Here is a 23,883-nt window from a genome sequence, read left to right as displayed (position 1 = left end):
TATTTTAGAATTTTCATTATAGAGATCTTTCACTTCTTTGGATAATTCCTAGGGATTTTATTTTATTTGTGACTATTGTAAATGGGATTACTATTTTGATTTCTTTTTCAGATTGCTTGCTGTTAACATACAGTAATGCTACTGATTTTTGTATGTTGATTTTTGTATCCTTCAACTTTACTGAGTTTGTTTATCTTCTAATAGTTTTTGTGTGCATATGTCTCTGTGTGTGTGGAGTCTTTAGGTTTTTCCAAATATAGGATCATATCATCTTCAAACAATGATAATTTTACTTCTTCCTTTCCAATTTGGAGACCCTTTATTTCCTTCTCTTCTCTGATTGCTGTAGCTAGGACTTCCAGTAATATGTTTAATAACAGTGACAAAAGTGGGCATCCTTGTTGTGTTGCAGATCTTAGAGAAAAGGCTTTCAGTTTTTCCCCATTTAGTATGATACTAGCTGTGGGTCTGTTATATATGGCTTCTATTATGTTGAGGTTATGTTCCTTCTATACTCAGTTTTTTGAGGTTTTTCTTTTATCACGAAGGGATGTTGAATTTTATCAAATGCTTTTTTTGGCATCTGTTGAAATGATCATATGGTTTTAGGCTTTCATTCTGTTGGTATGATGTATCATATTCATAGACTTGTGTATGTTCAACAATCCTTGCATTCCTGGGATAAATACAACTTGGTCATGATGAATGATCTTTTCTTCATGCTATATTATCTTTAATTAAGTACAAAAAGCTTTCTAACATGTCTCTAGAGACCATTTCACCCACTTCTCTGTTGCCTGCCAGTCTCTCGTCTCTCTCTTCAGCAATGGTGAGGCAGATACCCTTTCCTCAGGGAGGAGAAGTTCATGGTTTGTTGCTCTTGCCAATAACAAAAATGTTGGAAAGGTGGGTGACAAATCTGTTGCCACTGGCATCTTTCACATGAACCACATGAAAAGATCCAGGATGTCTCTCCCTGGTTATTCTTCCCAGGTTAGCACCCCTCAGTCACCATACACAGGTTACCAATGTTGAACTTGATAAAATCAGTAATCTTGCCAGTCTCCAAACCAATCTGAATCTGTTACTCACCTTGATGAGGGGATCAGGGTAGTGGATGGTGTGAACATCATGAATCACCAGATGAGGAATTCCTTTTGTACCACAAAGATTTTTCTCACTTTGCACAACTTGTACTTAGCCTCCTCAGATGTAATATGATGAACAGCAGAGTGACCCTTGGTGTCATAGATCAGACGGACATTCTCTCCAGTCTTGTCAATGCTGATGACATCCATGAATCCAAGCAGGGTAGGTTACATCAGTTTGGACCTTGCCATTGATCTTAATAAACCACTGCATGCAAATCTTCTTTACTTCATCTCCTGTCAAGGCATACTTAAGTCTGTTCCTTAGGAAAATGATGACAGGGAGGAACTTTCTCAACTTGTGGGAACCAGTGGATGGACGAGGAGTAAACACACCAATCAATTTATCCAGCATCCAATGCTTTGGAGCTGGTACTCACTTCAGATGCTTCTTAGGACCAAAGCCATGGTTGTGCTAGGCATAGAAAGAGTGATGAATGATCTTTTTAATCTGGTTTGTTAGTATTTTGTTGAGAATTTTTGCATCAATGTTCATCAGGGATATTGGCCTATAGTTTTATTTTTTAATGTATCTTTGTCTGGTTTTGGTATCAGGGTAATACTGGCCTCACAGAATGAATTTGCAAGTATTTCTTTCTCCTCTACTTTTTTTTTTTTTTTTTTTTTTTTTTTTTTTTTTTTTTTGAGACAGAGTCTTGCTCTGTCACCCAGGCTGGAATGCAGTGGCGCAATCTCAGCTCATTGCAACCTCCGCCTCCTGGGTTCAAGCAATTCTCTGCCTCAGGTTCCCGAGTAGCTGGGATTACAGGCACCTGCCACCACGCCCAGCTAATTTTTGTATTTTTAGTAGAGACAGGGTTTCACCATGTTGGCCAGGCTGGTCTTGAACTCCTGACCTCGTGATCCACCCACCTCGGCCTCCCAAAGTGCTGGGATTACAGGCGTGAGCCACCATGCCCGGCCTCCCTTCTCCTCTATTTTTTAGGATAGTTTTAGGAGGATTGGTATTCGTTTTTCATGAAATGTTTGGTAGAATTCAGCATTGGAGCCATTGGGTCCTGGGCTTTTCTTTACTGTGAGACTTTTTATTATGACTTCAATCTTGTCACCTGTTATTGGTCTGTTTGGGTTTTGGATTTTTTCATGGTTCAATCTTGGTATGTGGTATGCATCTAGAAATTTGTCCATTTCTTCTAGATTTTCCAATTTATTGGCATATAGTTGCTCATATAGCTACTAACGATTTTTCGAGTTTCTGCAGTATCAGCTGTAATGTGTCCTTTTTCATCTCTGTTTTGATTATTTGGATCTCCTCTCTTTTTTTCTTCGTTGGCTAAAGGTTTATCCATTTTGTTTATCTTTTCAAGAAACCAACTTTTTCTTCCATTAATCATTTGTGTTGTTTTCTTCATTTCAATTTCGCTTATTTCTGCCCTGATCTTATTTTTTCTTTTCTTCTACCAATTTTGAGCTTGCTTTGCTCTTGCTTTTCTAGTTATTTAAGATGCATTGTTAGGTCGTCTACTTGAAGCTTTTTTTTCTTTTTGATGTAATCACTTACAGCTATAAATTTCCCTCTTAGTAATGCTTCTGCTGTACCACAAAGGTTTTGATATGTTGTGTTGCCATTATAACTTGTCTCAAGAAATGCTTTATTTTCTTCCTAATTTCTTCATTCACATGCTCATCACTCAGGAGCATATTATTTAATTTCCATATATTTGCATAGTTTCCAAAATTCCTCTTGTTATTAGCTTTTAGTTGTATTCCATCATGATCAGAGAAGATGCTGGATAGTATTTCAATTTTTTTTGCACGTTTTAAGGCTTGTTTTATGATCTAACATATGGTTTACCCTTGAGAATGATCCAAGTGCTGAGAAAAAGAATGTGTATTCTGCAGCCATTGGATGAAATGTTCTGAAAATATCTATTTGGTCCATTTGGTTTATAGTGCAGATTAAGTCCGGTGTAATTTATTTATTTTTCTGTCTGGAAGATCTGTCCAATGTTGAAAGTGGAGAGTTGAAGTCTCCAGCTATTATTATATTGGAGTCTATCTCTCTCTTTAGCTCTAATAATATTTGCTTTATATATCTGGGTGCTCCAGTGTTGGGCACATATATATTTACAATTGTTATATTCTCTTGCTGAATTAACTCCTTTATCATTATTTAGTGACCTTTGTCTCTTCTTACAGTTTTTCTCTTAAAATCTATTTTGTCTGATATAAGTATAGCTACTCCTGCTCTTTTTTGGTTTCCATTAGCATGGACTATCATTTTCCATCCCTTTACATTCAGTCTATGTGTGTCTTTATAGGTGAAGTGTGTTTCTTGTAGGCAAGGGATCACTGGTTCTTGTTTTTCACCCATTCAGCCACTCTATGTCTTTTGATTGGAGAGTTTAGTTCATTTACATTCATTGTTATTACTGATAAGAACTTACTCCTACCATTTTGTTATTTGTTTTCCAGTTGTTTAGCGGTTTTCTCTTCCTTCTTTCTTCCCTTCCTGTCTTCCTTTTAGTGAAGGTAATTTTCTCTAATGATATGATCTAGTTTCTTGCTTTTTATATTTTGTGTATTCATTGTATGGTTTTTGGTTGGAGGTTACCATGAAGTTTGCAAATACTATCTTATAACTTATTATTTTAAGCTGATAACAACTCGCATAAACAAACAAGCAAAAAGAAAACTAATAAAATTTCTATGCCTTAACTTCACCCTTCCTCCCATGCTTTTCAACTTTTTGTTGTTTCCATTTGTATCTTACTGTACTCTCTATGTCTTGAAAAGTTGTCATAGTTACAATTTTTTATTGATTTATCATTTAATGTTTTTACTTAAGAGTAGTTTACACACCATAGTTACATTATTATAATATTCTGTGTTTTTCTGTGTACTTACTATTACCAGCAAGTTTGTACCTTGAGGTGATTACATACTGCTTGTTCACATTTTTTTTTCTTTCTGATTTAAGTCCTTCCATTAGCATTTCTTGTAGGACAGTTTTGGTGTTAATGAAATCCCTCAGCTTTTGTTTGCTTGGTAAAGTTTTTAATTTCTCCTTCATGTTTGAAGGATGTTTTCACCAGATATACTATTCTAAAATAAAACTTTGTTTTTCCTTCAGCATTTTAAATATATCACTCCTCTCTCTCCTGCCTGTAAAGTTTCCACTGAAAAGTCTGCTTCCAGACATATTGGAGCTCCATTGCATCTTATTTGTTTCTTTTCTTTTGCTGCTTTTAGGATCCTTTCTTTATTCTTGATCTTTGGGAGTTTGATTTTTAAATGTCTTGAGGTAGTCTTCTTTGGCTTAAATCTGCTTGGTGTTCTATAATCTTCTTGTACTTGGATATTGAGATCTTTCTCTAGGTTTGGGAACTTCTCTTATTATACCTTTGAATAAACTTTCTACTCCTATCTCTTCCTCTACACCCTCTTTAAGGCCATTAATTCTTAGATTTGCCCTTTTGAGACTATTTTCTATATCCTGTAGGTGTGCTTCATTGTTTTTTCTTCTTTTTTCCTTTCGTCTCCTCTGATCATGCATTTTGTTGTTGTTGTTGTGTTTTTGAGATGGAGTCTCACCCTGTCTCCCAGGCTGGAGTGCAATGGTGCAATCTTGGCTCACTGCAACCTGTGCCTTCTGGGTTCCAACAATTCTCTGGCCTCAGGTCCTGAGTAGCTGGGATTACAGCTGCCCGCCACCACGCCCAGCTAATTTTTGTATTTTTAGTAGAGATGGGGTCATTTGGCCAGGTTGGTCTTGAACTCCTGACCTCATGATCCACCTGCTTCAGCCTCCCAAAGTGCTGGGATTACAGGCATGAGCCACCACACCCGGCCTATGCATTTTCAAATAGCCTGTCTTGATGTATACAGCAACCTGGATGAATTTCCAGAGAATTATGCTGAGTGGAAAAAAAGCCAATCCCCAAAGGTTATATACTGTATGATTCCATTTATATAACATTCATAAAGTGATGAAATTATAGACATGGAGTACAAGCTAGTGGTTTCCAGAGTGGGTGAGAGTGAAAGGAAAGTGACTGCCTATAAAAGGACAACTTCAGGTGATGGAAACCTTTTTTTATTTTGTCTGTATAAATGTCAATATCCTGGTTTTGATATTGTACTATATTTTTGCAAGATGTAACCACTGGGTAAAACTGGGTAAAGGATACAAGACCCTCTCTGTATTATTATTTTTTTTACAACTGCATGTGAATTTATAATTATCTCAAAATAAAAAGTTTAATTAAAAAAAAACTTGGTTCTTGGGCCCCATCTGAAACCTGACCAATCAGGAACTCCAGAAATGGGGCTCAAGAATCTATATCTCTAACAACTTCCTTAGCTCTGCATACTACCATTTGAGAATGAATGATGTAACCCAACTTCTTACTGATGCATGAATTCCTTCCAAAAACCTCCCCTACAGGTGCCCCGGATAGCTCCTTGAATATTTTTAGGAAAATGAACACTCTTCTGGTTAAGACAGCCCGTCTGCCTATAGGAGAGTACCATAGAACATTCTTTGGTTTTTGAGCCAAAATCTGCCTCTCTAGGGCTTCCCTGTGGGCCAATCTGTCAGGCATGTGACAATTCTTTAGTCTTATCCCCCTAAGTTTTTCTCATGGTTTCAAACTCCTCACTATCTAGCCACTCTAACTCCAATTTATCTGAGGCTTAGGGGTGTCCCAGGGATGTGGGACTTTCATGTGCTAAAATGAAAATACTGGCCAAATCTGGACTCGTTGGTCACTTTAAAATTCATCAGTATTCTTTTTTGAAGTATTATTTATATACAATAAAATTAATCCTTTTAAAGTGTATGTCATTCAATGAGTTGGGAAATGTATAGTTGTGTAATTATTACCACCACAATCAAGGTATTCACATCATCCCAAAATACGGTGCCCCTAGTCAGTCAATTCCATCCTCTGACAACCTGCAACCCCTGATATGATTTGGGTACCTATAGTTTTGTCTTTTTCAGAATGTCATATAAATGGAAACCAAAAAATGTATAGACTTTTGTGTCTGGCTTTTTTCATTAGTATAATTCTTTTGAGATTCATCCATTTTGTTGCATGAATAAGTAGTTAATCTCTTTTTATTGCTGAATTTTGGCAACATTCTTAAATGCCCATAACTGAATCCAAGACCTTAGAAATGGTCCACTCTGGTGAACACAGCAGAAAGAATGACTACCTTCTTCCTTAAGTGGAACACTGCCAATTGCAATCAAAGATCAACTTAGTGTTCTCAGCAGTTATATTGCAAAATTACCTCATTTAGGCTCCAGTTAACTAAAAATCACATATCATTTTCACATGGATTGCTGTTTAGCAATTTTTAGGACTCATATGATGTTTTGGGCCCAAGTACAATACTTAACACAACTTTTTTTTTTCTTTGATAGCATTTAAAAATTGAGATATATACTTCATATAACATATTCACCATTTTGTATGTACACTTTAGTATATTGACTATGGTGAGCAACTATCATCACTACCTACTTCTAGAACATTCCCATCACCCCAGAAAGAAACCCCATACCTATTAGCAGCTAGTCCCTATTCTCCCCTTCCCCATCCCTTGGTAACTACTAAACTACTTTCTGTCTCTATTTGTCTATTCTGGACATTTCATTTAAATGGAATCATACAACATGTGGTCTTTTGTGTCTGGTTTCTTTCACTTAGCATGTTTCCAAGGTTCACTTATGTGGTAACATGTAACAACTGAACTTCTTTTATGACTGAATAATATTTCATTGTATGTATATGCCACATTTTGTTTATCCATTCATTAGCTGATAGTCACTTAGATTTTTTCCCACCTTTTGGTTATTGTGAATAGTGATGCTATAAACACATTTGTGTACAAGATTTTGTGGGAATATGTTTTCAAACACCTTGGGTATATACAGCTATGGTAAAATTATTAGGTCATAAGATAACTCTGTTTAATTTTCTAAGGAACTGAATAACTGTTTTCCATAGAAATACCTAATATTTGTCCTTCTTAAATTTCATCATTCATCAAATATCATTCCCCTGCTCAGCCAGCCTATTAACTTGTTTTGCTTTTTTAATGGAAAAAGTTAATTTGGTACTCTGACTCCTTTTCCCAGAAAGGGGGGCTTGTGGGGAGGGGTCTGGAGTAGAGCAGAAATGATCAATGGCTGCAGGACTTGGAGCAAAAGAGAAACAGATATAGGATCCAAGGGAAAGGTTTGTTCAGAAACCAAAGAGACAGACCAGATAAAGCAACAGATACAGTATTTGGCCAGAGAGGCTTAAACCAAGTCTGACAGACAACCTCTGGTGTCAGGAATGAGAAGCAAAGGCAATAAGAGGAGAAGACCAGTTGATGTGTTACAGAGAGATCCCCTGAGACAGTGGTGTGTACAGCCAAGAATCCAGCAGAGGCTGTGCCTTCTTCTCTGGGTCTGGAATGAGATAATGGAATAACCAGCTTGGATGTTACACCCAAGACCTTTGCTCAAGATGGAATGACATGAAGTTTCCCAAGATTTGTTCAGTACAGAAGTTTTCAAACTTTAGCTTGAGTCAGTCACCTGGAGGACTTATTAAAACACAGATTGCTGGACCCCACTCCCTGAGTTTATGGCTCAAATTCAGGACACTGTTGGGGCCTGAGAATTGGTATTTCTAGCAAGTTCGCCAATGATGCTTATGCTGCTGGTCCAGGGACCACACATACTTTGAGAACTTCTGCTTTAGTGAATGACTTTATCCCACTGAAAAACATTTTGAAGGGAGGTGGTCCCCACTATCACTTCTTCAGGACTTGCCCAGCCCAGTGACTTTAGTACTGGAGTTTGCCATGGCTTCTTTACTTGTCTTATATGATCCATATGTTCACCCTACTTAAGTTTCTTTTAGGGAGATAACTGGGATAAAGAAGAAAAAATATGTTCTTAGTATGACTCAGGAAGCTGTGAGTAAAAATTGGAGGAAGATAAGTGAAGTGAAAAGGATCCTGAATTGATGCTCTTACTTCTTATAGTGATCCTTGGGCAATCTGAGGTTTCCTGGAGGTCCTTCTTGGTAACCATAGGTAGTTTTCTTAGCAACTGACCAGCTGGCATGGACTTCATGGTGTTGGAAGGTGAGAGAATAGAACAGGAGCCATCATTCACATGCAATGAGAGGTGCAATGCATTGGGGTTGGCAAAGTCTGTGGTGGAAAGACATGATTACAATTGTAGTACTGTTAGTAGGAGGTAAAACAACATAAGTACTTTTAAAATACTTTGCCAGATGCCTTGCCAAGAAGGCTGAAAGATGGAGTGTGGGGAACTGGCAGTAGCCCAGTGGACTTGGATGTACAGGGCTTTGGAAATTTGTCTCCCTCGAATACAAAGAGACAAACTTGAGACCATTATCAATAAAGACATTTATAAATAAAGACAACAACCTTGGAGATGATAGAACAACAATATGGTTCCTAGGTTGCTTTCCGACCGTGTAGAGCAGAACCACCCTGTCAGCCTGGACTGCTCATCCTCCGGAATGTTTAGAGAGGAAAATTCTATTTTTTTAAAAGCCACTATACTTTTGAATTTCTTAATTATAGCAGTTTAGTCTGTCCTTTAACAAGTATGGGTATATTATAAATACATACCAAAAATATGTGGGGATAGAAGACAAGAAATTATAAAAATAAAGGTAGTGTACAGTTAAGTGCTAAGTCAGAGGAAGGGGAAGTCACTCTGGTCTAGAGATGTCAGAAAAGGCTTCCGTTTCAATTAGGTTTTCCAGAGAAACAAAATCTATTTTATATGTGTGTACAACACACACACACACACACACACACACACAGACTTATTTTAAGAAATAAGAAATTGGCTCATACAATGTGCAATGTAGGGGCTGGCAAGTCTGAAATCCATTGGGTAGGCAGGCAGGCAGGCTGGAAACTCTGGAGGAGTTAATGTTGCAGGTTTGAGATGGAATTTCTTCTTGGGTAAACCTCAGTTTTTGCTCTTAAGGCCTTCAACTGATTTGATGAGGTCTACCGGCCTCACTGAGGGTAATCATTACTTAAAGTCAGCTGATCGTAGATGTTCACCACATCTACAAAATACCTTCACAGCAACATCTACATTAATGCTTGATCTAATAACTCAGTACTATAACCTAACTCAGTTGACATGTAAAACTACCCATCACAACTTCTCATAAAAAGTGGTATTTGAGCTTAACCTTGAAGAATGAATAAGATTTCAATAAGCACATGACTTATATCAGGATGATTTTTGCATGCTTCTTATCTGGCCGTGTGTTCCTGGAGCTATAATAACTTTCCTTAAGGATATAAACAGCCTAATTTAAGCCGTGGCTCCATATGGAGAAAAAGATTAATTTAAACCCACAGTCTGGTTCAATCAGTGAGTTAAATGCTGCAATTCTGAAGGGCCATTTGTTCAGATAATGCAATATTGAATGATGCAAGTGGCCCTGATGGTTCCACACATGGACACTGGCATGATGCATTTGCAGAAGGCTTCTGTGAAGCTCTAGCAGGAACAGAACATTAGCCCAGTATAAGTTCCCTGGCCACCCACACAGACACAGACACAAACACAATGTCCGGTTAACTTTGGAGGCTTGCGTATGGCTTCCAGCAACTTGGATGGCACAACCTCTGGGTGAAGGTGGGTCACAACACTTATGCAATTCACAAACTTTTGTAAAATTCAAGTACTTGAACTTATTACTGAGAAACAGGAAAGCCCTCAGCTGAAGCAGATCTCAACGCAAGCAAAGGTGTGTTTTTATTTGAGAAGAGAAGGAAAGAATTCACTTGCTTGAAATCAGGACTGTCACTGGGTCTACAAGTAGGCAACTGTGTGGAAGGATCCCACCAGATGGCTTCCTCGCCTGCCACAAAGTCTCTACCATCTGCTGCAATTTATCAGCACTGGAGCTTCATTTTCTTCTGCTAAGGCTTGATCACTTCTAAAATGTTTTAGGCTTTCTGAGGAAAGATTTGATAGAAATGAAGGAACCTGAGGATAAAAGGATTCAGAAATGAAATGCAGTTGGCTCTGAAGATAAAATGTGCCAAATTTACTACAAGTTAAACTGCTCTTAGTACCTGGTTGGAAAACTTAAGTCCAACTCAGTGTGGGCCATTGATCTTTATCCTATTTGTTCTCAGCAAAAATGTAGAGCATATGGATGGATACAATCCCAGATAAGGGAGTTTAAAGTAAGACTGTGGCCCTTAAGGGGTAACTACTAGAAGTCTGCACTCGTCCCCAACTACCGGTAAAAAACCTAGATAACTAGACAAAAAAGAAACAACCATTCTCAGATATTGGATAATAGGCAGTGCAGTACTATGATGTTCAAGAGAAAGGAATAAAATAAGATGAATCCTTCAATTGCTCTGGCTTTCTTCCTGGAAGCAATTTCCTGGCAGTAGCTCAGGAAGAGGGAACCCAAATAGAGCCTGGTGTTCTTGCTGAGTGGAGACAGAGATCGTAAATAGTGGACAGAAGGGAGCTTTACAGTGAAAAAGGATCCAGAAATCTATATAGAGGTCCTTTTCAGACTTTGACTATCAATTTGTGCATGCAAAGGAGGAAACTTTATGAGGTGGAACAAAGAGCTGGGAAAGAGTAATTATTGGGACACTGGAAGCCAAATAACTCAAAGCTTGCACAGGATTGGGACTGAATCAGGTTCCCACCAACTAGAGTGAAGAGACTTTGCTGAATACATGGAGAATTCAGTAGACACCCCAGATAGGTCAAACTTACTTTGATAGGGAGACTAAACTAGACCTAGAGTAAGGCTACTCCAGATAAACTCCCTGACAAAAAACCTTAAAAGCAAGTCTGGAAAAGATTAAGCTAATCTGCAAATAACTTTCTGCTAGTGTAAAGATAATCTTTAAAGGAATACAAAAATATCCAGCACTCAGCAATGTAAAATTTGAGTCCAATATCCAATACAAATTACTAGAGGCCACGCACGTTGGCTCATGCCTGTAATCCCAGCACTTTAGGAAGCTGAGGTAGGTGGATCACTTGAAGTCAGGAGTTCGTGACCAGCCGGGCCAACAGGGCGAAACCCCGTCTCTACTAAAAATACAAAAATTAGCCAGGTGTAATGGCGGTGCCTATAATCCCAGTTACTCGGGAGGCTGAGGCACGAGAATCACCTGAAGCCAGGAGACAAAGGTTGCAGTGAGCTGAGATCGTGCCACTGCACTCCAGCCTGTGCAACAGAGCAAGACTCCATCTCAAAAAAAAAAAAAATATTAGACATGCAAAGACACAAGAAAGTGTGGCTCATAACCCAGAGAAAAATCAGTTGATAGAAACAGACCCAGAAATGACAGATGATGAAATTAGTTAGACAAGAACTTTAAAAGACTTATCAGAAATAATATAAATAAGCTCAATGATTTAAAAGAATATATGAGCACAATAAAGAGATAAATGGAAGACACGGAAACCTTGGGGTAAAAAACAAAATAAATTTTTAGAGATGAAAAATAAAATATCTGAAGTAAAAATTTTACTGGACAGAATTAAATAGCAGGTTAGATATTGCAAAAGAATAAACCATGAAGCTAAATAGAAGACAATAAAAATAATCTAAAACGAGGCACAGAGAGAAAAAGATTGTAACATTATGGTACAAGCAGTGGCAGAATAGAGGTTCTTGGGGCTAAAATAGTTAAAACTATTTCTGTCCACTTAAAAAATGACCGTAGGTCTAGATGGGCAAGGCATTTGTCACTAATTGGAAGATGAAAATGTGGACAATCAGGCTGAGATGTCCACTGATGGATTTTTTTCATATTGCTGAATATTTGGATGCCTTCTTCCTTCCTCACTCTCTTGTCTTCTCCTTTCAGACGAAAAGCTTGATGTGAAAGGACAAACTTTCCACAATAAGGAACATGTTCTTTAGCCACATATGCACAGTTGTCCCTCAGTGTCTGTGGGAGATTGGTTCCAGGACCCCCCAGGGATAGCAGAATCCATGGATGGTTGAGGCCCTTATATAAAATGGTGTAATACTTACATATAACTTATGCACAGTCCCCTACATACTTTAAATCATCTCTGGATTACCGATAATACCTAGTACAAGGTAAATGCCATGCAAATAATTGTTATACTGTATTGGTCTTAAATTTTGTATATTTTTATTTTTTTTTAATTTTCAAATATTTTGAATCTATGGTTGGTTGAATCTGTGAATGTGGAACCACAGATATGGGGGACTGACTGTACTGGGATTAAGCTTTGCCTTTGCTCTCAGCTCCTCATGCCTGAGCCCACTCATCTCCCACAGAATATTCAGCCCCATTCTAGTAACCAGACCAAGCCAGAGATGAGAGACTAGAGAATCACTCATAGACTTTCACCATCTCAGCTCAGAAATGGCTCATGTCATTTGGACTCATGCTTCATTGGCCAAAACCATGCATGTGGGTCTGCCCAATTGCAAAGGGGCCAGGAAATGTTAAGAAGCAAATGGGAGACACAAAGAAAGTGTGGCTCATAACCCAGAGAAAGTGTGACTCATAACTCACATTTTCACACATTTTGGCTCATCACCAAATGAGAACTTGGTGAGCATTGCTCTCTCTTCGTATTACCCCCTTCTCTTTCTCCAGCCATCTGGTTTACTTTTCCAGTGGAAAGCCTATTACCAGTGTCTTCTGCCACAGAAATTCTAGTATTACAAACACATATATACATGCTACATATGTGTATATATATATACACACGTATATATATATATATTTAAATAACACCTTGCTATACACTCTTCTATAATTTTTTTGCTTAATCTTATGTCTTAGAGATCTTTCCATCTCAGTACATGATAATTTTCTTATTTTTCATTAAGAGGGGTTAATTTTTATATTTTAATACATTCACATGATTCAAAAGAGAAACTACTTCTGTCCTCTGTCTGTTCACACACCTCACTCTTAGGTGATCACTATTATTAGCTTTTGTGCATCCTTCCAGAGGTTCTTGGTGCACATAGAAGTAAAATCTATATATGTCCTTGTTTACTACCTTTTTACACAAAAGGTGTAATACTATATATGCTGTTCTAAACCTTTTTTAAAGTTTAACAATATATCTTGAAGATATTTCCCCATTAATACATGAAGAACTTTCTCATTCTTTCTTTACAGTTGTACAGTATTCCATTGTATGTATGCACTATATCACTTATTTCCCCAGTTCCTTATGAACTGCAATGTGTAACCTTGTGTATACATCAATTCACATCGTGCAAATGACTCTGTAGGATGTATTCTCAGAAATAGGATTTCCTACCCTTTAATATAAATTAATCTGATGAAGGACGGGGGATTATTGTGCTGGTTCTGCTGAAAAGAACCTCTTTGCAAGCCCTGTGGGGAATTGGCTGACATCATAGCTCCTATTTCTCTGAACTTAGAATGCAGGTACTTGGTGCCTTTTGTTCTCAACTGTGAGTTCCAGTTGCCAGTTCTGGAAAAACAGGAAGATCCCAAGTAGCACTTTTGACCATTGTGTATCAGTATCTTAAGATCTTGCTGCAACAACATGTCTACTTCCCCAATTCCAGTGAAGAGTGAGGCCATACCCTGCTTGCCTCCCTGCCTCAGACCTAGAGCCCTACAGTGGGTCAGGCTTGGTTGGCCCCAGATGCAGACTGGGTTGGTGGCTTGGAAGTCACAGAGATTCACGATTCTTGAGATTCATGGATAATGGCTGGCATTAGCATCGGGAAGTGCCAAGGCCAAATACCTGGGCTACAAGCGGGCTGAGAGGGCCATGGAACCTGACTGGAAGCCAGAAATGGGCCAAAGCCAAGGAGACACACAAACATTGGGATATATTTCAAGAGCTAAGAGCAGCTAGTCAGAAATTACTCAGGAGCCATGTGCAGAATGGAGACTGAGAAGACAAAGTCAAGATTAAAAGCCGACTTGAGGAACTAAAACAGCATCAAAAACAATGTCCTGAGTACCTACTATGTGCCAAGCACTATTCAAGGTGCTGAAGACAGAGCAATAAATGAAACAGACTGTGACCGTCCTCATGAACTTACCTTCAACGTAGGGACAGACAATAAAATAATAAACAAAGGCTATCAAGGTAGTAAAGTTCAATGAAGGAAAGTGAAGAAGAACAAGGGGGCTGAGGAATGAAAGATGTCTGCTTTTTAAGACAAGAGTAGTCAGGAGAGCCTTTTACAAGAAGATGGCATTTGGTGAAATGAACAAAGTGGGGGAAATAACCATGAGACTATCTAGGGAAGGGAATTCCAAGTAAGTGCCAAAGACCTGAGGCTGAAGCATGCTTCACAAAGTAAAGGAAAAGCTGGAAGGCCTGGATGGCTGGAGTGGAGTTAGTGACAGAGTGCTAAGAGCTGAAGCTGGGGAGGGTGGTAAGGGCCAGGTTGTGTGAGGCTTTCAAGCCATGGTAAGGGCTACTTTATTATAATTATGGCTGTGAATTATTGGGGAGGGTTTTGCGTACAGATGAGACAGGTTCTGGGTGATTTTTTTTTTTTTTTTTTTTTTTTTTTTTTTTTTTGCGACGGAGTCTCGCTCTGTCACCCAGGCTGGAGTGCAGCGGCCCAATCTCGACTCACTGCAAGCTCCGCCTACTGGGTTCATGCCATTCTCCTGCCTCAGCCTCCTGAGTAGCTGGGACTACAGGCACCCGCCACCAAGCCCAGCTAATTTTTTTTGTATTTTTTAGTAGAGACGGGGTTTCACCGTGTTAGCCCGGATGGTCTCGATCTTCTGACCTCGTGATCTGCCCGCCTCGGCCTCCCAAAGTGCTGAGATTACATGCGTGAGTCACTGCGGCGCCCGGCCTCTGAGTGATATTTTTAAAAAGCCACTCTGGTTGTTCTGTGGAGAACAGACTGGGGAAGAGGAATATTTAAAGGCAACTGCAATCATCTAGGCAAGAAATGATGGCAGACTAGAATGTAGGTGGTGCAGGTGGTGGTAAGCGGGCGGATTTGAAATATACTGGCATTTCCCACTTACTGTCATTAATTTGTTCCTGAAAACATTCAGTGCAAAAACACTGAATGTATTTCCCATTGTTTGTAAATAGAAAAAAGTTATAAAAGTATTGTGAAGGTAGCTACTCAGAACCCACAGGCCCATCCTTACAGTAGAGTCCCTCAGTCTGGTTCCTTGTCCAGCTGGCCTCTGCTTGGCAGGGACCTGTCCACCCCTCACCACCTACAACACCCAGGCATCTCTAGGTTTGTGGAGCACAAACCTTGCTTTATATCTGCTTAATTTAAAAGGTTCCATCAAAGTTGCCTTCCTAACTGGTTTTCCCCCAAGACAAATTCTAGTTTCCTTCTAGAAGATAAAGGACAATCTATAATTTTTTTAATGGCATTTTTTTTAGCCTCAAAAAACTGAAGGTCCACCCTTTATGAACATCCCATTGTTCTCTATGGGTCTGAGTAGCGTTCTACAACTCCATTGCCCTAATCTTGCTTCACATTATACCTTTGATTCTGATTCTTGGTTTTAAGAAAAGTTCCAATGTGTGTTTTATATGGCTTGAATAGAGTTGCTTCATATATACCCTGAAACAGTGCAAGGAAAGTACACAAGGTCCAGATAATCTCTGCCCTGGATAATCTCTGTCTAATGTCAGAATGCATCCCTGGAAAAAGACAGAGTAAAATAGCTTCAGAAAGTCCTTATGGGGATGTGTCAGCTGTTTGTCAGCCAGGTACTTTTCCTCTCCATTTCTGTGATGGGGTAATCAGACCTATGTACCAACTATGCAGAAAGGTCAGTAGTTAGTAAAAATAGCTGTATAGGACAAACAGCAGAGAATACCAAAGAAGAAACCACTCAAAAAAGCACTGAGTGTGGTATTTCAATCAAACAGGACCCCAAAATTTATGTTTATTCTTATTTATCAGAAAATCAAAACATTATGAAAAATTTAGGAAAACATGTAACTTAGCAATTCCCAAGGTCAGGAGCTACCCTGGCCTTTAATGCTCAAATAACAATAGTTTGCACCCCCATCCTGTGTAATGGCAGGAAGTCCTGTGATTTACTGGGTTGCTGGATCCAAGTGTTTCTGGGAATCCCTGAGAAATGCTGACATGTTCCACAAGTATGAGCCACTTTTTGTTGATCATCTCAGCTGGCCAACAGGCTCTGGTCCACTGCTTTTGTTTCCTCAGTTCTCCTCTCACTAACTTGACCTTGAATCCTAACTTAGAAATTGATCTAGGACTTTCATCATCTTGATTTAAAACAAAAACAAAACAAAAAAGTAAACAAATCAACTCCAAAATATCTGAGCTATAGCTGTCATCATATTGCTGGAGATAAAAGGCTATATTCACCTTTGGAAACCAGAACTCTTGTTTTGTAAATAATACTTTAGTGGATCTTTGGCTGTGAAAAAGTAAATCTAACAAGAGATAGGGGTAAATATAGCATACAGCATATTATTTAAAAGCTAAATTGTGGCCAGAAATGAGCTAAAAGAGTTAAGTGAGCTCTTCTGTCAAAATAAGACTAGGTCTAACCACGTTTAACTGGAAGTTTCAGGATGTCAGAAAGAATTTATAATAATGGTCGAGAGAAAAACATTAAAACTAGATATCGTGAGCTGCACAGTGGTCCCCTAAATGACACATCCTAATCCCTGAAACTTGTGATGTTACCTTATTCGGAAAAGAGGACTTTATAGATGTGATATTAAGTTAAGCATCTTAAAAGGAGAAGCTTATCCTGGATTATCCAGGTGGGCAATTGCGTGTATCCTTATAAAAGAGAGGGATATTATATCAAAAAAGCACAGGAGACAGACACACAAACAAGAGGAGGAGGCAATGTGACCAGGAAGGCAGAGGTTAGAGTATTGCAGCTACAAACCAAAAAAGGCCTATACCCACTAGAAGCTGGAAGAAGCAAGCTATGGATTCTCCTCTAGAGCCTTGGGAGGGAGGACACCTTGATTTTGGACTTCTGGCCTCTATATTGTGAGAATGCATTTCTGTTGTTTTAAGTCACCTAGTGTGTGGCAATTTGTTAGAGTAGCCCTAGAGGAACTAATACAGTAGATACAACTATATATGAGCCCGTGAGTTTCCACAGAGTATCCTCTAATGGCCACCTCCATCCTTAGCCCCTGGTCTGTGGCAAGGTTGTAGGACCAGCTTGCTCTCTCATGGTCTAGGATCCCAACTTCTCTTTTACTCTGAAGAACACAGAAAACTTTTCGTTTTAATAATCCAATCATTTTAATAATCTTTGCAAAGATACAACTCTGGCCACAATTTAGCTTTTAAATAATATGCTGTATATTATATTTACCCTTATCTCTTTTTAGATTATTTTTTCACAGCCAAAGATCCACTAAAGTATTTTTCACAAAACCAAGAGTTCTGGTTCCCAAAGGTAAATATAGCCTTTTATCTTTGGCAATATAATGATAAGCTGTAACTTAGATATTTTGGAGTTGATTTGTTTACTTTTTTCTTTTTTTAAAAAAATTCATTATTAATTAATTTACCAGGACTACAAGTCCTAGATCAATTTCTAAGTTGGGACTCAAGGTCAAAGTCCCTGGGATGCCCCTACCTCCACACTGGTAAATCTAAGCTCCACCCTTAAAATTCACAAATCAAAGAGAAAGAAAAAATTCCTTTCCCAGTTTCAAGGCAAAGAATTCCAGGGAAGAACTCTGATAAGGCTTGCTTGAATTGCAATTGGTAGTTGCAGCAAAATTACAGAGAGTAGGAGAAGAGTAGTTTTACTAAGAACATGGATGTAAGAAAGGGATGGGCTATAGGCAGATGAAAACAAGTGTCCATTCCAACAGGCTTCCTGCCTCCCAGTCCAATTTCTCTCCTCTGCTCTATATTGTTATTCTATTACCTCAAAACTAAAGCTCCATGTCACAAACCTATGCATGTACCCCCCTGTATCTAAAATAAAAGTTGAAATATAAAAAAACTACAGCTCCTTGAATAGTCCCAAAATGAGATATCAAATTCTAAACTATCTTTGATTTCTGTGTTTAAGTAACATGTTTGTATTATCAGATAATGAAAATTTCAGGGACACAGAAGTATGGTTAATTTTGAATAACATTTTAGTAACACAGTATTATTTTCAAAAAGATTTAGTAGTGGAGTTTAGTGAGAACTCTTCATATAAGAATTAAAGTGTAAATTATTATTGCAAATATTTTTTCCATATCACTAAACATGACCATTTAATGACATTATTTGATAAAATTTAACTCCATTTAGTGGAGATCTAAACCTAAATTTAAATTAGGAAATCCTGTTATAATCTCTCATTCCATTCTTGACTTTTGTTTCATAGCACTTACTTAACATCATCTGTAGTTCATTTGTGTGAATGTATGAGTTATCTATTGCTATGCAACAAATCTCCCCAAAATTTACTGGCTTAAAACAACACACAATTATTATCTCACAGTTTCTATGGGTTCTGTGAGTACAGCTTAGCTGGGTCTTTTGCTTTAGGATCTCTCACAAGGCTGCAATGAAAGTGTCATCTGGGAACATCTCATTTAAAGACTCAACTAGGGAGGATTTACTTCTAAGCCTACTCAAATAGTTGTTGGTAGTATTCACTTCCTCTCAGACTACAGAATTGAGGCTTCAATTCCTTACAAGCTGTTGGGTTCTTGCCACATGCTGTTTCCTTAGTGAGTATTCAGTTAATGTCTGTCCTCCATACCCTACTCATTAGACTGTAAACTTTTTGAAGGCTAGGACCACATCTATTTTTCATGACAATGTTCTTATCACCTAGTACAATGCATGGCAAAAAGTGGGACTTAATACATGCTTGTCAAAATAATGATAGAATGAACATACTTGCTGTAATTATTGCTGCTTGAACAAAACAAAAGGATATTTAAGTATCATTCATGACATGTATTGCTTGAATCATCTTAAATACACACACAATTTCTGTTACAATGTTCAGTTGTCAATCTATGGAGATAAATAGCTATACACTGACATTGTGTTTTGAAGTTATCTACGAAACAAACAAAATAGTAGGTGACATAATAGATGCTAAATACAATACAGGGTAATTGAATATTGCAGACAGTGGGTGCTGTGGGGAGAGCCATCACCAAGGCTATCTTAATGATTCCTGTTCCTTGATTGATGAACAGGACCTTGATGAATGGAAGTCAGTAAGGGGAGCTTCCAGGTGGCAAAAATCACTGGGACAAAGATGTGAAGGCGAAGGTATGTATGTTGTGCATAGGGATCCATAATAGAACAGCTGGCAAGAGAGAAATTGCCTTTAGGGAGAACTTAGAGACAAGGTAAGAGGGGAAGCATAAAAATCTTAAAATGATGAAATTGGAATGGATCATGGTGGTCACATAATCTAATCTTTTCATGTTAAATACAGGGAAAATGAGGCACAAAGAGGTCAAATGACTTGCCCTATGTGCCACAACAAGCCAGTACAGAGTACAAATTATTAGAGTATAAACAGCACGTACTTTGGTGGTAAATAGCTGGATTTGAAACATAGCTCTGCCACCTATCAGATTGACCTTAGGCAAAGAGCTACCTCTCTGAACTTTGGTTTCCTCATCTGTAAATGGTGATAATAGTTTATACCACTTGCAGGGTTTTTTGAGGATTAAATTAGATAGTGCTACGTTTACCACATCGTCTGTTTGTGTATATATGTATATGTATGTATGCATACACACACATAAATTCATATTTATGATAGAAAACATGAGATTTCTGGATCAGAGAACATACCATTCATTATTCACACAGTATCTTAGCACTGGTTCCCCAAGCCCTACAGAGCAACATGGGAAGAGCCTACCATGTTAAGCCCATGATAAGAGCCAGGGTTGCAGCACAGGAGAGGAATACCAAAGTCATGAGACTTGGAGCTTTATATGGGCTGCTGATGTATCTGCCCATCATCTCTTCCAGAGAGAGAGAGAGAGAGAGAGCTTATCTTTGCTCTGGAATTTAAGCAAATGTCTCCTGGAGAGAGGGGTAGGTGGCTCCAGGAAAGATAAGCCTCTAAATCTCTCCAGAACAGTACTATATCTCTAATTTCCTAGGTGTGTTTGCCATTCAATCATTCTTTAACCGACTTTGCCAGTGTTCTTTGTTCAGAAAGCCCAAACAGTGCAGAAATGTGAAAATATTCATGGAGAATTGCATCCCAACAGTAGGTAGTCAGTAAAGGTTATCTTCTTTCATGAGTCTGAAAACAGTGCTCTTTACTTTTAAACCTTTTCCCACAGATGCCCATGCCACTGTTGTTGAGAGACCAAAAGCTCACCAGCCATGAGGTACCTCAAGGTGAACAGCCCTAGCCATGTTATGTCGTACCTGCTTCCATTTGGTCATTTCCTGACTTACAACACAACAATCTGTTGGCTGCTTTTTTGGGCTTCTTTCACAAATATAATTTCTGTAGATTAGAGATTCTGGAGAGTATCTTGTGTTTGGAGGGCTAACCATTTTAACTACTAATTGGTAGCTTCCCTGTACCCTGCCCCTTGCCCTCTGCTACTGTTGGCAGCTACAATGCAGGACAACTATTATTTTGGAAAATTTTATTATAAGGGAACTGGAGAACAAAGAGGCCAACTTCTTCAATATCTCTGGTTCACACTTGAAGCACATACTTGGAACTTTATAAAACCAGTTGCATAATGTACTCCTTCTCTATCTTAGGACTAGATACAGATAACTGGAAGGAAACATCAGAGAGGAAAGCAATCATGAATGCTGGTGTGGGTTGGCTCCCAGCCTGACTCAGTCTGAGTAGAGAGAGAGGAAGCAGAGATGGAAACTCCTGTAAAGTGGCAATTGCAGATTATAGATGAGATATGATCATTTGAACTCTGGCTATAGAAATGGAGAAAGGACATGGAGGATTTAAGATTTTGTAGGTGTGATTTATAAAAGTTGGTGACTGAACACAGTTTGAGAAAGAGGGCAGAGTTCATGGTGAATTCAGTTTCTAAGCTGAGTGTTGTGTGACTAAAACATTTGGATGGAGGTTATAGATTAATTGGATGTTGTAATGTTGCACTTTCATATTTAGATAAAAATATTTGATCATGCTATCATGGAAGAACTAGAATGGGAATTTTTAAATTTGATAATTGATGTTCACATCATGCATTTGTGGATTTTTTTTCATGTTTTTAATAGTTTGAGAAGTCAAGAGGGCATTTTCCCTCATATATCAACAACCACCGCACATTTAACCCAAGCAGTACTGAAGGGCATTTGAGCATCTAGCAATTTCATTAAATTGAGAAAATACAGTTTAGGGAAGTTTGAGATAATTAAATCATTACATTTGGTTATGCACATGTTTGTCTCAAGGTCATTTTTAGAACATGCAGATAGAGAGGCTCAGATGGAATTCCAAGTGGGAAGTAGAAGCTGACAATCTCAGTTTAGGCATCATCAGTACGTGAGTGGTCATTAAAACCAAAGTTGTGACCGTCAGAGTTCTTGGTTTCAAACAATAGAAACCAATCCTGGTTAGTTTAAGTAGGAAAATAATTTACTAGTGAAAATGGGTGGCTGGAAGATAGAGAACCAAGATTAGAGACTATATGACAAGAAACAATTCTCAAATCACATTGCAGGACTGGGCTCTGTCTCTGCAGCTGGTACCATCAACACTGCCAATATGTGGGATTGGGCACTACCATCAGCTCTGCTGCAACTGCCCCTAGATACTGGAGGTGCTGCTTCCATCCTTGGCAAAAGAGCTCCATGAAGGACTCCTTTTTTCTGCACCGGCTCCCAATTCAGTCTATCGTGGGTACAACTGAAATGCTTGCATCATAGCTGCAAGTGAGGCTGGAAACATGACTAGCAATCTATCGTCTATTACAGGAGGCAGAAGCTGTTAATGTAGGGAAGGGGGTGAAATGGGCAGTGTAGCCAACAGATATAACAAATGTCCACTACCAGAATAGAAGCTAAGATTATGAGAGAGAAAATGTGAAAATAAGAAGAGAAGATAATAATTATAGCAAGTTAGTTGAGCACTTATATGTTCAGCACTTTATATACATATATAATAATTTACTTCTTAGAATAACCCTTTCAAGTAGGAATTATTGGTTTGCATGTAGGGAAACTGAATCAACAGAGTGATCAAACACATTGCCCCAGGTCACCCAACAAGGAGATCTGACTCTAGGACTTATGCTCTTACCACTACACTACACTGCCTCTGCATGGAGAGGATGAAGATGGCATTCTAGCAAACATACATTTAGGGAGCAGATAGAGAAAGTGAGATGGACTGAGAAGAAATAAATGATTGTAGAGCTGGACAGAATCCCTTAGGAGAGTGCTCTCTCTATCAGAAGCCTAGGATAAGAGAGTTTAAAGGAATTATGGTTCTATTAGTTCAGTAGGGCTGCTGTAACAAACTATCACAAATTGGGTGGCTTAAACAACAGAAATGCGTTGTCTCATGGTTCTCAAGGTTATAAGTCCAAGATCAAGGTGTTAGTAGTGTTGGTTTCTTCTGAAAGCTGTGAGGGAAGAATCTGTTCTAGGCTTCTTTCCTAGCATCTGGTGGTTTGCTGGCAATCTGATGTTCCTTGGCCTGTAAATGCATCGTCCCAATCTCTGCCTTCACATGGCATCCTCCTTGTATCTCTTCACACAATCTTCACTCTGTGTATGTCTGTCTCAAAATTTCCCCTTTTTATAAGCACACCAGTCATATTGATATGGGGGTCCACCCTATTCCAGTATGACCTCATCATAACTAATTACATCTATTATACAATGATCCTGCTTCCAAATAAGATCACACACTGAGATACTAGGAGTCAGGACTTCAACATGTGAATTTTGGGGGACCCAATTCAACCCATAGCAGTGGTCAACTACACAAATGTGACAGAAAGGTAAAGAAGGATATCGGCTGCAAATAAACTATTGAATTTGACAACTAGGAGGTGGCTGGAGATTTGGCAAGAACAATTTCAGTAGCATGGTGCTGGTACACATATATTATAGAAGTTAACATGGAGGAAGGGCTTAGGGGAGGACATGAGGGAATAAGCATAGACAATTCTCTATAGAAGTTTGATGTGTCAAGAAAGGTAGACTTTCCCTACACAGGAAGGCAGATCCCTGCATAGCCTTTACCAAGATACTTGATACTATAAACAGAAATTTTATGGTTTGGTGGTGTCACTTCCTACGTGTGAATCCAAATCTTTAGGAATTGTGGTTTAAGTCAACAACTGATTTTGGGCAGACATCTGCACAACATGTGGTGGTGTTGCCATAGTGATTGCTACTCTGAGGAATTCAGGGTAGGATATTTACACTGAAACTTCTGTGTTTCAAAATGAAGACATAATTTTAGATACTAAGGACCTTTACATATATCCCTCCTGAATGTTAATGTTATTTAAATGAGTAATAGAACACTTCAGACATTTTTTCATTCCTTGAAAATGAAATGCTTTTCATTTCCTGAAAATGAAATATGTCCTCTGCCTGGAGATACTCTTCTGAAATGCAAGAGCTCAAATAGAGCAAATTCAAATAGTTTTTGAGCTCTACTGCTAGCAGGAAGGAGTTAGGATTTAGAAGGCTGATTTCACTGCCTGCTGTGTGTTTTCATTTCTCTTTGCTAGGGTCAGTTGCTGTATTTCAGAAACAGAGAAGCTCTG

At 38.5% G+C, this 23,883-nt stretch overlaps 1 protein-coding gene and 1 pseudogene across 1 annotated transcript in view; both read right to left on the bottom strand.

Annotated features, from left to right (window-relative positions):
* Positions 1 to 717: 717 nt before the first annotated feature.
* LOC101136442 (small ribosomal subunit protein eS4-like) lies at positions 718 to 1,787 on the bottom strand (annotated as a pseudogene).
* A 4,748-nt stretch (positions 1,788 to 6,535) lies between these two features.
* The window catches only part of LOC109025731 (proline-rich protein 36-like), a 195,243-nt gene continuing 177,895 nt past the window's right edge, over positions 6,536 to 23,883 (bottom strand). The window contains exon 4 of the transcript XR_010130113.1: positions 6,536 to 8,327. The gene's annotated coding sequence lies outside the window, so the exon portion shown is untranslated. The remainder of the gene's footprint in view (positions 8,328 to 23,883) is intronic.

Source organism: Gorilla gorilla, chromosome 12 (assembly GCF_029281585.2).
Source record: "Gorilla gorilla gorilla isolate KB3781 chromosome 12, NHGRI_mGorGor1-v2.1_pri, whole genome shotgun sequence".
Taxonomy (NCBI): Eukaryota; Metazoa; Chordata; class Mammalia; order Primates; family Hominidae; genus Gorilla; species Gorilla gorilla.
This window is presented reverse-complemented; position numbering and strand designations above follow the sequence as displayed.